This window comes from Kogia breviceps, chromosome 8, assembly GCF_026419965.1.
Source record: "Kogia breviceps isolate mKogBre1 chromosome 8, mKogBre1 haplotype 1, whole genome shotgun sequence".
NCBI lineage: Eukaryota > Metazoa > Chordata > Mammalia > Artiodactyla > Physeteridae > Kogia > Kogia breviceps.
This window is the reverse complement of record NC_081317.1, coordinates 72,832,093-72,848,866: the sequence shown is the minus strand read 5'-3', so window position 1 is coordinate 72,848,866 and position 16,774 is coordinate 72,832,093. Positions and strand designations below refer to the sequence as shown.

At 42.4% G+C, this 16,774-nt stretch overlaps 1 protein-coding gene across 6 annotated transcripts in view; it reads right to left on the bottom strand.

Moving 5' to 3' along the window:
• TJP2 (tight junction protein 2) overlaps nt 1–16,774 on the bottom strand; it is a 130,680-nt gene that overhangs the window by 68,998 nt on the left and 44,908 nt on the right. The window lies entirely within an intron of this gene.

Sequence of the window (16,774 nt, the reverse complement as noted above, 5' to 3'; positions counted from 1 at the left end):
TTGGAAGTAGATTGCATTTAGTCATTCAGCATTTAAGTAACTACTATGACTCAGACTTTGAAAACAAAGGCCTATCTACAGCAGAACACAGTACCCACCCTCAAAGGTTGCCATTTTTAGGATATAGAATGGCCTGGAATAGTCTAGAGAACAATGGCAGTGAATGTGTACTGAACTGGGGTATCAGTCACTGATCTATCAGCCTCAAGCCTTTCCAAATCCCCTGAGTTGGAAAAACAACATCAATTCCTCTTCTGCATTACATTTCTTCACGACTTTGACCATGATGGTGGTTTATCATATCTTTGAAGTTTTCCACAGGAAAGAATGAATTGTTTGGAAATGAAACAGCCAACAACTTAGAAATACGACAAACATTATTTGTTCCAAAGCTGGAAATCCAGAGCATAAATAAGAACATCCAAAAAAAAAAAAAAAAAATAAGAACATCCAAAACACAGACAAATGTTTTATCATAGAGGGACATCTCAGTTTTATGGCCTTTCAGCATCTTAAAACCAAAATGAGCTTTGACATATACTTTCTGCACACTTTCTTGTACTTAAGTTACTGCTTAACCAGAGGAAGTCTACACTCATAATTTCTCAACTGGCCTGTTACCAGTCACCTTCCGAGACTGAAACCGGAAGCAAACCAGCCCTTCAGTGCTAAGATCCACACTCTTCTGCGCATCTGGCTTTCCCATAGCCAAGGGGGAACTTGGACAAGAGTGTCCTCATAAAGCCAGAACCTTTCATAAGTCAACATCTGACACACTTCTACCCAGATGGCAGAAAAACTGCCTAGAAACCAAGCATCCTGCTTCTGGAAGTTCTAAACTAGTGCCCAGCAAACATTTTTTAAAAGGGCCACATAGTATATATTTTAGGCTTTGCAAGTAGAGGATATTAAATAGATACTTATATAACAACTTAAAATGTAACCATTAAAAAAGGTTAAGAACGGGCTTCCCTGGTGGCGCAGTGGTTGAGAGTCGCCTGCCGATGCAGGGGACACGGGTTCGTGCCCCGGTCCGGGAAGATCCCACATGCCGCGGAGCGGCTGGGCCCGTGAGCCATGGCCGCTGAGCCTGCACGTCTGGAGCCTGTGCTCCGCAACGGGAGAGGCCACAACAGTGAGAGGCCCGCGTACCGACAAAAAAAAAAAAAAAAAAAAAAAGGTAAGAACAATTCTTAGCTACCAGGCAGGAAAAAAAAAACCCCAAAACCAACCAACCAGGCAGCCAGCTGTAATGTGCCAACCCCTAGTGCACACTTATGCAAAATTTAATAACTGACTAGTAACAGATGTGCAGATGTCTGTTCACCAAGCAAGGCACAATGTTTAGCCAGCGAGGTGCTCACAACCAGCACACAGGGAGGTGCACACACTTCTCGATTCCTGCTTTCCTTCACCTTGGTTTTCACTTCTATCCTCTATAAGCCTTAGGATTACACTCAGCACCCAGTCACTATTTGGGGATAATCCTGTTTTGTTTGCTTCTTTCTTTCTTTTCTTTTTTAAATTAATATGGTATAAGTTTTTAGTGGGTACATAATCCAAAAGTTAGGTCAATTCAAATTGAACTAGGGACTTCCCTGGTGGTCCAGTGGTAAAGAATCCACCTTCCAGTGCAAGGGACGCGGGTTCCATCCTGGTCGGGGACTAGGATGCCACGTGCCGTGGGGACAGCTAAGCCCACACACCACAACTACTGAGCTCGAGCGCCTCAAAGAGCGAGCCCCCATGCTGCAAACTACAGAGCCCACGTGCCCTGAAGTCTGTGCGCCACAACTAGAGAGAAAACCTGCAAGCCACAACTAGAGAGAAGCACGAGCGCTGCAACAAAAGAGCCCACATGCCTCAACAAAGATCCCGCGTGCCGCAATTAAGACCCAATGCAGCCAAACATTTTTTAAAAAGCAAAACAAAACAAAGTGAACTACACTTGGTTTTGGTAGCAACTTAACTTCTCTGGTTATATTTTACCTAAACAAAAATCTGAACTTGTTCACAATTTCCAATCACATACCACAGGGGAAACTGGCCTGAGATCAGAATCTTGCTTCAGATACTCCTTCAAGTGGATGATTAACTTACAGGTGGGAGCTTATCAACAGGCTTATTGGGCAAAAGTGAGGAAATGTGTTGGACACAGAGAAGTAAAAACCTTTGCTCCTGATCTCAAGCTGGGCTGCTGTCTGTGTACCCTCACAAAAAGACAATAAGGATGAGGCACCCACAACCCAAGACAAATGCCTCTGCAGAAGACATTTTTTAAAGAGAATGTGAAAACACTAGAAGTTTCCATTGCCCACCATGAAGTCTGACTTAGAATCTGGTCAGAATTCTATATCCAGCTTGTATCAGGGCTGAACTTAGAACTAAGAATCAGCATTTCAAATCATGTCAACCTTATTAGACTGTCCATGGAAAGTCATCAAACTCCTCTATTCTGGATCCTGGGAGAAGAAAGCCATTCTGTGAGGCAATGAGGAAAAGACAAAAGCACCCTTGATAAGACTCCACGGGGAACAGGAAAGAAACAAAGTTTATATCTGGAGCCTTTCTAGCTCTTTCTACACCTTGCTGGTTGCTCTGGCTTTCAATGTCCTCCTACCCCAAAGTGTTCAAAGGTTAACTCCCAACACATAACGTCTGCTCCATCAGCAAAATGTTCTAGCTCCCAAATTCCCTCTCTATCTTTATTCCCAACCCAAACTCTCACTGTATCAATGCTTTCAGTCTCAGCTAGATATCAGAAAAAGATGACCTACTTCCCACTAAAGTGTGAGTGCCTGGTAACCTACACCTCTTGGTGTTTTTTTAAAAGATGTACTTTGACCCTGATGAAACTCGTGATGGAATTCTGATCCTTAACAGGCAAGTTCACAAACACAGCACATCAAAGATGAACATTCTTTTGAATTCCACAACCCAGACACTTTGTAGTCACAACGACTTTTTCTTGACATTAATTACAATTGTTGTTTTCTGTGGGATGGGATTACATAGTCATTTCTAACTAGAGTCTGTGGACTTGAAGACAGTGGACTCTCCTCTCACTTGACAAGACAGTCTTAATATTTCTATAACAAAATTATGATTTTAACTAGCTGTCTATGAAATCTACTTCCCCATAAAGCTGTGTCTTACACACCTTAGCGTCTTTGTGGCATCCTATGGTAATGGACACACATGGGTCACTGAAGAATGAAAACATCTCTTAAAAACATTGATATTTCATTGTGACTCATGATTCCCTGAAGGAAAAATTTCTGTATACTTTCAGTGATAATGTGTAAAATCCTTCAAATCAACAGAGGGCCGTTAGCTTCTCCCTCTTATTTCTCTGCTCATCTGATTCTGAAAAGCAGAGGCTGGGAGTTGAAAGCACCTATAGGTTTCAAATTAAAGGGACCTTGGCTCAAATTCCCTCCCTGTCATACAAGCTATGTGATGCTGGACGAGTTACTTAACATTTCTGAGCCTCAGTGTCCTCACCTATAAAATGGGGTTTTAACACCTACCCCCAATTGGTTGGAAGGATCCAGTGAGATTTGTACCAAGGGTCTAACACTGCATCAACCACTTCACTAGAGAAAAGTCTGACTGCATCTTACCTTGTGTCCTGGGCCACCTCACGATTAGGCATTTTAGAGACATCAGGAGTTCTGATGGACACTTGGGAACTGAGCTCAGTGAGCCAACCCCCAACACACCCCTATTTGCAAAAATCAAGGACACAGCTTCAGAGCCGTTCTACAAACTCCATTAATGCATATTTTACATTTGTTGGTCCAATAATGGAATGGAATGTTGCAGCTTCAAACAGTCTCCAAGCTACCTACAAAGTGCTTTTTGGGGGGAGGGGCGGGTGGTGGGGAACACAGTGAACAAGGCAAGAGAAAACACACCCAGGCCAATCTCGTTTCAGTTTTTTAGGACTTACCATCTCCATTCTCTTCCTTTCACCTTCCTTCATTTAATGAGCAACTATTCTAAGCCTGAACTGGTAATGCCAAGAATCAGACCTGCCCTTGAGAACTCACAATCAACCCCCCACATTAAAAGTGACCCTCCTCCCAACACTAGGCAGAATCCAGGCCTCGTGGAAAACACACTACTCTTCCGAAAGGATAAACACATGCACTGAAGTTTACATCTAACTGAGGACTTTTTTTTTTTTTTTTTGGCAGTTCACTGTTTTCCAAGCATTCATGTTGACTAAGCTCAACCCAATCAAAAAGCTTATGTGGCTCCTCAGGAAGATAATGACCTATCCATGTAGCAGACTACACAAATAGAGCCAACATACCCAAGTTGGAAGAGATGAAAGAGACAGACAGACAGACAGACATGACAGCACCCCAGCTGCCAGGGCACTTCGCTGCATAAATCACTATCCTGAATATAAAGCCAAAAGGACAAGTCTGGTGACTGGAATGATATGTGACTGCTGTTTTCTCAGGACAGTTCATAACTGGGATATAATCCAATCAGGCCAACATTTATATGTGATCATCCAATCACACTCAAAGACAACTGAGAACAATGCCATTGTTCCTTGGAGCTTATTACTACGCTAAAGCCAAGTGAGCGTCCTCTCCCTACCCCTGCCCAGTAACATGTGTACTCTCCTTGGCTCCTGTTCTATTAATAAGTGAGAGAGATTCTTAAAGGCAGTGCATATTGCCTGCAAATATTCTGCGGTAATAAATAGCAAAAACATCATCGATGTATGATTTCTGGAGAAAGTAAATCACAACCACGAAATTTAAGAAATTCAGAAAATTTAGTGATGCCTGAGCTAATTTTTTTTTAACCCAGCTCTGTTTCCCCACATTTTATAGAGGAATGGCCCACAGAGAACTTTATCTTTAAAAAGCAGATGACTAACCAGTCCCCAAATATGAGATTTCAAGGACTGAGGAGGGGGATTATGCAATGCCAGCTGCCTTTCTTAATTCCCTAGCTTCTGTGGAATATCAGCTCATGCCAGAACTTGACTTTTCTCTTTTTTTCTTAATTTTAAGGGATATTGTCAAACAAAAATAAAGCCATTTTACAAAAATACACAAAGCAGCACCACACGGCCCTTCCTCAGGCTGTAACACTACTAGCTAAAATATTTATAGACACCTGGATCAGAAATACCTATATGTTTATAACCAATCATTTTTGTTGAAGGAGTGAATTAGGTCAGTGCCCTTAAGAAGCTCCCTTCAGCTCTATTTTCCACTCTCCAAACAAAGAAAACCTTTGTGCATTGTATTAGCCACTGTAAACTGTTTGGACATCCATTGTTAGTCCTGGCTGACTGGATAAGTCTGGCAAAAAAGAGATAAAACAGGAGATTCTGTCAATATATTTCTAGCACATTCAAATTTAAGCAAGCTTTGCACAGAGCCAGCTCACTCTAACTGCTAAACAAGGGGCTGAAATGAAGTTACTGCTCATGAGTATATTGGCACTTAGAATATATGCTTTCCTTATCGCTTCAAATTTCTCTGAAAGGAGTCTTCAGAAGTAGCACTATAGATAGAAGCCTAAAATAAAATATTAATCAATAAATTGCTTGGCCAGTCTGCTTCTAGCTACTTACCTGAAAGCAGTAATAGTAAGGTCCCTAATCAGTCAGTCATAGGGAAAATTATTTGAATGAGAGAGAAGATTCACAGACATTCTAAAATAAGAAAAACTCGGTTCTTTCCACATGAGACATCATTATAGGGAGGATTTTGTCAAAATTGAGCCGATATTTTTAAATGTTTCAAGAACAATACATTACGGCTTGTACTTCACAAATAAGTAGAAGTGGGACAGACACTATTGCCAATGTTTTGGTAGACTAGAACATGCTGTCAGCATGAGATTTGAGGCACAAAATAGGATAAAGATCGAATCTCTTACCATTTAACTCGTCAAAAGTTAAAGAAGACAGAGGGAGGAAAAGGGGACATTCTCTTCAGCCCATCTATAAACCAGGTTTATATATCACCTTTTAACTTTCTTAAAAACTAACAAATCAGGGGAGGGATAAATTAGGAGTTTGGGATTAAAACATACACACTACTATATATAAAATAGATAACCACCAAGGACCTACGGTGTAGCACAGGGAATACTCAATATCTTGTAATAACCTATAAGGAAGAGAATATAAAAAAAGAGCATTTATATATATGTATAACAGAATCACCTTGCTGTACACCTGAAACTCACACAACATTGTAAATCAACTATATTTCAATAAAATTTTTAAAAAATTAGAAACAAATAAATCAAAATGACTTCAAAAAGAAAATACTCATTACGTTTCATAAAGTTATACGTAAAAGCAGCAGCTCTTAGAATCAAGTCACTTCTCAGTCTGTATTAACTTGTAGGCCAGCAAACTGTAATTTCTCAAGCTTACACATACAGAAAAGTCCCAAGAATCATAGAGCAGTTGAGAAACTGAGGCCCTTCAGAGAAACAATACCTTATGTGACAGGTAGGACTTATGGTGGCATCCACACTCCAGCAGGTGATTATAAAGTCAAAGGACTGATTTCTATAATTCTGAACACGAATTATAGAAAGCAGTCCTCAGTAATAATGATGATACGAGTAAATTATAACCACTGCCATTAAATTGCCAGTGCCACCCCAGGAGGCATCTATTCCATTACTTGTTTGCTGGCACTCAGCTTCCCCTAGTCCCAGAGACCAGAAGCCCCTAATCCCCTTGCCAAGAGGGTACCAATGAGGTGCAAGTATTTACTTAAGATCTAAAAGGATGAAGGGAAGCAGATGCCATTTGTTTTCATTTTCCTGTAGCAGCAGCCATAGGCAAAAACTGATTTCCCAGACCTGAGCTTTGCAGCTACCTCCAAGCTCCCTACCATTTCAGCCTCCTCTGGGCTACAGAGGCTGAGACAGTAAAAGAGTTTTTTGGAGGTCCTGGCTCAGGGCAGCAGCAGCTTTCTAACTTTCTAGGGGGCAAATCAGAGACTAGCAATGGGCCCTTTTGCTCTGTAGGCACCTAATTCTCTCCATTAAATTTCATTCTCCTTGAACTAGCTAGAATGATGTCTGTTTTCCTCACTGAACCCTGACCCAGAGGGTATGTAATGTCCATTTCACAGCTGAGAAAACCGAACCTGAGAAAAGTAAATTGCCTAAGGCCAAGCAAGTAAGCGTCAGGACAAGAAGAATTCACAGCCAGGTCTGCCTGACTTCAACATCACAAAATGAAAGTTAAACACACAGAGTGAAAATTAAGCCTATCTCCAACCCATGACCCAGCATGGGTCATGCTGTGGGTCATGCTAGCAATTTACACAAGAGAAATGGGTGCGTAAGGCCACAGAACAAACTATAGGTCATTTTCACAGCAGCTCCATCCATAATAGAAACAAAACAAAAACCTGACAACAGGGCTTCCCTGGTGGCGCAGTGGTTGAGGGTCCGCCTGCCGATGCAGGGGAGACGGGTTCGTGCCCCGGTCCGGGAAGATCCCACATGCTGCGGAGCGGCTGGGCCCCTGAGCCATGGCCGCTGAGCCTGCGCGTCCGGAGCCTGTGCTCCGCAACGGGAGAAGCCACAACGGTGAGAGGCCCGCGTACCGCAAAAAAAAAAACACACCTGACAACAACCCAAATATCCGTCAACAAAAGAATGGATAAACAAACTGGTAAATTCATACAAATGGAGTATTTACTACTCAGCAATAAAAAAAAAAAAAGAACTCCTTAATTGTATAACAACACAAAGGTTACTCTGAGGAAAGAAACCAGACACCAAATGCTGATTTCATTTATACAGATCCTCTCAAAGTGAAGCACGACTATAGGATGGTGAGAGATGTCAGAAGAGAGGTTCCCTTGTGGATGGGGTGGTGAGCTGTCGCAAAAGTGACGAGAACCTTCTGGAGTGATGGAAAGTTCTATTTTTTGATCTAGGTGGTAATCACACAGGTGAATACATTCCCGTAAAAGTTCATCTGGCCCTGCAACTGGATAGTGGTGGTGGCTGCACAATTAAATGCCACTGAGTGCACACTCAGAATGGTTAAAATAAGGTTGGGAGGGAGGGAGACACAGGAGAGAGGGGATAGGGGGATATATGTACACGTATAGCTGATTCACTTTGTTATACAGCAGAAACCAACACACCGTTGTAAAGCAATTATACTCCAAAAAAGATGTTAAAAAAAAAAAGAATGGTTAAAATAGTGGATCTTATTGTGTTTTACTACAATGAAAAAAATCAAGCTCTCCACTTGAGAGTTGTACATTTTACTGTCTGTAAATTATACTTCAATTAAAAAAATAATAATAATAATATAGAAAAAGCTCCACTGTGAGTAAGCAGGCTTTGGAGGACAGATCCAGGATACCACTGTTCCCACAGGAAAATTTTTCTCAGTTTCAGGCAAATGTTTTTCACCTCAGTTCTTTGGTAAATTGAGTCTACCTTTCCTGCCTCTTCCTGACTCTTGAGTAAAGACATCTGCAAACTGTGCACTTAAGCAGTATAAGCAGACCAAATACTTCTCCCAGACCTTTGATTAAAATCCGAATTAGGTTCTGCTAGAAAGAAGGCCACCAGTGTTCAAAATGAACTCGTTGCCTCTTCATTTCAATGTGTCGCCCCTTAACAATATCGCCAGAAGGAAAAGCACGAAAGTTTCCAGTTCCATTTCTGGAAAATTTAAATGGGTGTCTGAGATGCCACAAACCTCTCTCCCCTCTTAAAACTCACCCAGACACTAAGACTGGGCCAAGGCAGGCGAAGTGCTCTCCCTGTAGTTAGGCAGAAAAACTTTGATGTTCCTGAGGTAACCCTGAAACATGGCTGCTGGTGAGCAACTTCACATCAGTCAGTGACAGTGAATGAGGTCTTGCGACAGTCACCAGGAGGCTCGTCTTCAGCGCATTTGTGAAGAACAAATCAGAAAGGATTCCCAGTGGCAGGCCTGCCTTACCTTTCGTGCTCGTGCTATAGGCAATGCGGTCCCTGGGAGAGGAGTCCATGGGGAAAGGAGGGGTGCTGGAGGCTCCCAGGATGCAGCTTTTACTAGGAAGGGTGGAGGGAAAGAGGAAGGAGAAAGAACAATTCTCAGGAAGCCCTGGGAGATGGTTGCAGTTGCTGGCTTGGGGCTGCAGAGTGAGGAAGAGAATTCAGCACCCACTGAGCTGGTACATTATTTAAGCTGCAACTGAATAATAGATCTTTCCATCACTTCATGAGCTAAACAAGACAGCCACTCTTTGGAAATTGCTTTGTAGAGAGAATGCATTGGCTCTCTTCTTAAAAGAGAAAACAGAGAGAAAGAAAACACACACACAAGTTGTTTAAGGAGTGTGGAAGCACTTAAAGGTGGCATGAACCAACAGAAATTACCCAGAATGTTCTCTAGGCTTTATACCAAACACTCAGTATCTTAAGAACTGTAAAAGACTTCAGAGTTGATCAAATATAATTATTCATTTCCCTATAAAGATACTGAGAACTAGAATTACATGCCTTAGCTAAAGTCACCAAGCTAATTCGTAGAATAGCTTACACACCATTAAAGAAAGGGTCATAAAATTCTATACTTTTTCTTATGGACAAACAATCATCCACTCACTATATCAGTGTCAGGAATCCACTTTTCTAAGTTCTCGATGTCTTCAATTCTTACTAGTTTATGCAACAAGCCTTCTGATCAAGTCAGTACAATGTGGTCAACACTTAGCGCATGTGCTTGGTGCCCTGTCAGCTTCTGGGGTGAACAAGATGACTCAGAGCAGGGAGGGGCTCACAGCTGACGGGAAATGACTGGCATGTGGCAGATGTGATAAGGGCTCGAATAAACACTGGCATGTGCACACTAACCTGTCACAGGCCAGGAGGCAACTGATTCAGCCTGAGTGAAGAAGAGTAAAGGAGGAACTGGACTTCTAAAAATGAGCTCACCAGGAAGTTTCTTCTAAACTATTCATTCTTTTCACAAGCAGAAATGACGAGTTTGTTTTTTTTTTTTCAAGATGGGTTTTTTTTAATTGTTACTTTTATTTATTTATTTCTGGCTGTGTTGGGTCTTCGTTGCTGTGCGCAGTCTTTCTCTAGCTGCGGGGAGTGGGGGCTACTCTTCATTGCAGTGTGAGCTTCTCATTGCGGTGGCTTCTCTTGTTGCAGAGCACGGGCTCTAGGCGCGTGGGCTTCAGTAGTTCTGGCTCGCAGGCTCTAGAGCACAGGCTCAGTTGCTCACAGGCCTAGTTGCTCCACGGCATGTGGGAACTTCCCGGATCAGGGCTCGAACCTATGTCCCCTGCATTGGCAGGTGGACTCTTAACCACTGCGCCACCAGGGAAGTCCCGACGAGTTTTGCTAATACCAACTCCTTCAAAGAATTTCATTCTGCTTTGCTAGATATATTTGGCAACAGCCTTCCTAGGATTGAGAACGGGCTACTTGCCTCGCACAGGTACATTACCCCTCCTCCCCGCCACGCAGGCTCTCAGGTGCTCTGGGCAAGAGGAGGCAGAGAAGGAAACCCACAGCCTAGGACTTGGAACACTTCCCTTATAAGAAATGGCTCTCAGCGAATGGAAACAAACCGCTACACTTGGAACATTATTTCCTCCTCCGAAGAACAAAGCTCCAAGAACCTACAAGTCTTATAAGAGGAGTTCAGTAAATCCTACTGATGACTAGAACGCATTATTTCCCCAGTTCACCTTCAACTAAGTGACAAAGTCTAGGGTATCTGCAGTGTTCTCTCATCTCTATCAAAGGTTTTTCTAACACATACAATGGCAAAGATACAACTGGATTCTGGGATTCCCTGGCTGTCCAGTGGTTAGGACTCCAGGCTTCCACTGCAGGGGGGCCAGGGTCCAAAGATCCCGCAAGCTGCGTGGCATGGCATCGCTCCCCCCCAAAGAAAAGAAAAAAAAAAGATACAACTGGATTCTAATCATTATCTATTGATTACAGCCTAATAACTCTTACTGACCAGCAAACTATCCCAATAATTCTCTCCCACAATGTACTGCATATATTCTCTCTAAATGCCTCTGACTTGTCACTAACTATATTGCCACTAACTATAAATATATAGCTATATATTTAGTCCCATGCTTGTACAGGGTGTCTGTCAGATGAAGCATACTATAATTAAAGTTTTCAAAGATGATGTCATTTTCTCTTGTGAACATAATGTATATATTTCATATGGCTGAGTAAAGTCTACAATACAAATAATAATTAGCATACTAACTCTGAAATCCATGTTTACATATGCATATGGGTAAAATTCAGTAAACATTTGTATTCAAGGATGTGACATGAAGTCTTTGCCATAATTAATGGTATAATTTGAAATTCTGGGGTCAGTAGAGCTTCCTGCGTAACACCCAACAAATATTTTACTCTCAAAGTATCTATCAAGAGTCTTTCACCACTACTACCATTCCTGCCACCCTCCAAACTCTCCAACCCCTCAACACTCACACACAATGATGGGAGAAGAGAAACACAAACAGAACCTATAATCTATGAGTATTCTAATAAGGCTAAATATTTAGTTTGAAAGTTAAAATAAACATTCATTATTACAGAAATTTATACTGCTATGGTTTGCAACACACAATGGTGTATAAGTGACTAAGAAAAGCTGCATTATGTTTTTAAGGTTAAAGACCTGATTTAACTTTAACCACCTGGCAGAGGCACTAAACAAATATCTGTACTGATTTTATTTTATTTTATTTTATTTTATATTTTATTTGCAGTATGCGGGCTTCTCACTGTTGTGGCCTCTCCCGTTGCGGAGCACAGGCTCCGGACGTGCAGGCTCAGTGGCCATGGCTCACGGGCCCAGCCGCTCGCAGCATGTGGGATCTTCCTGGACCGGGGCATGAACCCGTGTCCCCTGCATCGGCAGGCGGACTTTTAACCACTGCACCACCAGGGAAGCCCTGTACTGATTTTAAATGACTAAAGTTACTAACTGAAGGCCTAGGACTTCTCATAAAGAGTGTGCACACACACACAATTAGGGATTTTGCTGACTGAAGCAAAGTGTTTTCTATTGTGGTTTTATTCACCTATCATGAACATGAACTTCAATTGCTCATTTCTCCAGGTCATGGCAGGGTTTATTTTTTCTTACCTCAAGACTTCCAATTCCTACAACAATCCTTGTTAAAGCCTATTCTGCAGACCCAATAAAAGCTCCATTTTTAAAGAGTTAGATGTATTACATGTGAGGCTGCCTGGGTCCCTGTATTCTTAGGCACTGACGTATGGTGACTGAGGTACACTCGGTAACGAAGTGATGTCCCCAAGGAGTGCCAAAGCATTTCCCCCCTTTTCACTCTATCCTACCACAAATGTCACACCAACAGACCTTAAAATTGCAGAATGGCTTGCGGGAAGCAAAGAAAGGAATGAGACTTAGGGAAGACATTAAATGGCTTCCCAAATACACTGTCTGCAGCAACAGAAAAGAGAACTGGGTGGACAAGAGCAAGATGCACACATTAAGACACAAAGTCCATCAAATTCAACTTTCCTGGCTTTTCTGGGCCATTCTGTGTCCGGCTTTCCTGAAGGTGTGGTTGAGGTACACCTAGCTCTCCATACCTAAACGTCACACTCATATTTTAAGAGTATTTTCCAAATGTCAGATTTCAAGGGTTGTCTTCACAGTTTGTGCCTTATTCTCATACCACTCATCCTGATAATTTACTATTTTTCTTAAATCGAACTCACCGTTTTATTTAATACTTATTTTTGCCTCATTCTAAGCAATCTATCCATGAAATAAATGAGTTTGGTGACCGGCTCTATGTGTTTTAGTCCTGAACTACAAGGGTATTGCACAGTAATTAAAGAATGGGCTATGTCCCTCCCTGTGCCACCTGTAAATCTGTCTGCACAGCACACTTTGGAAACAACACTGTTTTGAAGACAGCAAAAAAGGCAGAGAAAATGTTTAATTTAATAGGCATTTTTTCAATATGACAGTCCTGAGTCTCCCTTTTGAGTTCACAGTTTATCGAGACTGACACAGCTTTGGATGATGGAGGTGCGAGCCCCCTTAAAAAGCCCGAATGAAACAGTCACCGTCATGGGAAGGCCCATGCAGGCCTGCCCAGGCTCTAGCAGTCAGACGCTAAGTTCCAAGAAGGGCATTTCCTAATCAAGCTGCAAAAGCGGAAGCAGGTACTTTCCAACTCAGATCTCTCTTTCTTCCTCACAGGGTGCCATAGGCAGTGTACAAAGTTAATCGACTCCTTTCCTAGGTAAACTTCAAACCTGGAACTAGCTATTGCCAATACCGGATGTTAGGACTTAGTGCCTGATAACTTTTCTCCATTGCTGTTATACAGTTTTTGCAAAATTTTTAATGGGAATACTACCTCAGACTCTCATAAATTTGCTAGCTATACGAGCTTTCTCTCACAAGGGTCATCATAAAAATTCCTATGGGGACAAAGTAGGTTCTAAATCATTTTAGGGAACATTTCTTTTTTAACCTTAAAAAAGCCCATGTAGGGGGGCTTCCCTGGTGGTGCAGTGGTTGAGAGTCCGCCTGCCGATGCAGGGGACACGGGTTCGTGCCCCGGTCCGGGAGGATCCCACATGCCGCGAAGCAACTAAGCCCATGTGCCACAACTACTGACCCTGTGCGCCACAACTACTGAAGTCCATGCGCCTACAGCCTGTGCTCTGCAACAAGAGAAGCCACCACAATGAGAAGCCCATGCAGCCTAGTGAAGAACAGCTACCGCTCGCCGCAACTAGAGAAAGCCCGTGCATAGCAATGAAGATCCAACACAGCCAAAAATAAATAAATGAATAAATGTTTTTTAAAAACCCATGTAAAACATCGAAGTTTTTAACCCACTAAATAGGTGTTGAATCTGACCTCCGTCTGACTGTATGTTTCTGACCCTGCAACTCAGCAAAACACGTGAGATAATCATTCTGCTGCAACCACCCAATTTTCAATGGAAAATGCCTCTCAATACCAATGCTGGCTGGTCCAAGGCCATTCCAGCCAGCACTTGTTGGCCCCACTACTGCTTAGAGTCTGATCAATGAGGCATTCTATAGGGTGTCAGCTCTCAACCTCGATAAACTAATCTGAAACCACAACTCCTCAATGGGATTTGTTTTAGGCATTAGGCAAGGAATTCCCAGATGGCTCATATTCTTAGTAGAGGTATGTTGAAAGTTTCAGCGTGATTACTAACCCTTCCTGAGTCTTCACCCCACCAGCCCCTGCCACACCTCATGCCACACCCCCACCAAATCTGCATAACTTTTAACTATGGAACATATGACAGTACACAGGACTAGGCCCCACCTAGTTTCAAAAACTTTTCTGTCTCCTAAAAAGAAAGCCTTCTTCAGAAGAAAAAACCTTGCTAAGCTCAAAAGTCACTGTAGGGATTTTATCATCTCCCTCGAATTCCCAGGCACTTCTCTAGTATAAGAGCAATGTCTGGCTGTGATCTTTTGTCAATGTACGAAGAATCAGATTAAAAGTCAAACAAATGTAGGTCCTTGCAAATGGAACTCCCCAGGGGGTGATGCTAAAAAATTTTGGGTCTTAAGCATATGAGAGCCCCCAAAAGAGTAATATTCCCTGTGTAGGGTATGTGGGGTAGCCCTGTTTACCGGAAAACTGGTTCACTTCCTTATAGGAAAAGTCAAGTCATTAATACGTTAGGGATTTCTGTGACTTTTTCTTTTCCTTTTTCTCAAAGTTCTCTTCCTGGCATTTAAAGCCTTTCAAGAGAGTGTGAGCATCTCCTGCTCTTTCCCTCAGCAACTATCCTAACATACCTGGCACCTCCTATTCGTGCTTAGTAACCCAGAGCCCAGCACTTACGAGTTTTCAGCACCTGTTTTGGTTCTTATTACAGTTGGCCCTCCATATCCAAGGATTCAACCAACTGTGGATCAAAAATATACAAGGGGGGGGAAATTCCAGAAAGTTCCAAAAAGCAAAACTTGAATTTGCCACACACCAGCAACTATTTACACAGCATTTACATTGTATTTACAACTATTTCTATAATATTTACATTGCATCCGGTACTGTAAGTAACCTAGAGAGGATTGAAAGTGTACAGGAGGATGCCCTTACGTTATAGGAAAATATTACACCATTTTATATAAAGGGCTTTGAGCATCCTTGGATTTTGGTATCCGAGGGGGTCCCAGAACCATTCTCCCCCCCATCCCAGGATACTGAGGGATGACTATACTAGCTACTGTCTACTTAGCATCCACTAGCCAGACACCCTATGTCATTTCACTCAGTCCTCGTCTTATGAGACGCGTTATTAGCCCCATTTTCTAGACTGGCTTACCCTGTGAGGTATCTGTTCAAATGGCAAACTTTCTTCCCAAAAAGAAACCCTGAAGGGACTGTGCATGGAACAAACCCACACTTTGTTGCATTTCTGTATTGCAGAGTGTGCATCTGTATCGCATACTCCCTCCTTAAGCCGCAGGTATCCCAGCAGACAGAGTTGGCAGAGTCTTAAAAAACATCTAAAATTTTCAGATCGAACGGACTCTTGACGGCAGAAGTTGAGTCTTGCTTATCTTGTACCCCACCTTCTCACAGTGGACCGGCACAAGTGGGTGCTCATTAAGTTATTTGCTGCGTGGTCCTGAAAAAGCTGCAGCAGCAACTCAGGGGGAAAACAATCTCCCTTCATCAATCTCTGACAGCAGCTCTGAAAAAGCTCAAGAAACACCTCAAAAGCCACCGTTGCCTTAGTAAAGCACCCTCCTTCTCTCGTCTCCCCGGAGAGGGGAAACTACAGCATCCTGTTCATGCTTCTAATTGGAATGCATCAGTCTTAATTATTTGCATTCTTCCCCAACAAGACAGTGTGGTAGAGGCACATTCTTAACATTTGTATTCCCCACACTGAAGTGAAGTTGTTCATGAAAATTTATTGAATAACCATATTTCATTCTCTCAGGCAAGATATTAAATGGCACTTTGCCACAGATGCAATCACTACTAGTAACTCCTCACTTAAAATGAAAATGGTCCACTTCCAAGGTTTGCATGTAGACTGTCTCTCCCAGGAATAATCCTGACACAGGTGGATCTGTTCTCTCAAGGTTACTGTCAGTGCACCCAGCACAGAACACCTAGAGATCTGAGGAAAAGGGCCTCTTCTCTGCTAGGATTCCCCTAGCTGAGGGAGGGCAATTTCTAGGATGGGATGAGTCTACGCTGGGAACGGCAGGGAAACCACAACCATTACTCAGGCCAGACAGCTGCCAAGGAAGCAGCGCTGCCTAAGAACTGAAGCTAAAATAGAGGTGGGAGGCTGTATTCCTTTCCATTACTAAGCCCTGGAGTATTCACTCCCAAGTTCATCCACATTTCAAGAATGTTAAAACCCTGTAGTCAAAACCCTGATTATTTATAACTTAAACTACTGTGTAAAGCATAAACTTTACAAATGAAGACATAAAAGAAAAGGAACTGGTGACAGGTAAGATAATACCAGAGTACATATCCATTCTCTACTACAAATAACTTTTACTTATATTGTAGAGGCAACTGATTAAAAGGGAAAAAAGAAGATTCTGGTCTCCAGAGAGTTGTCAGTTTGTCTCACGCACACACGCCTGTAATTTTGCATCAAGTAGAGACTGCGGTTTGAAACTGAGAAGGAAAACACAAAGGCATAGGGCAGGCGACACAACAGGAACAACAAGATGCCTCCGAAGTAGCAGCGATCCAAGACAGAGTTCA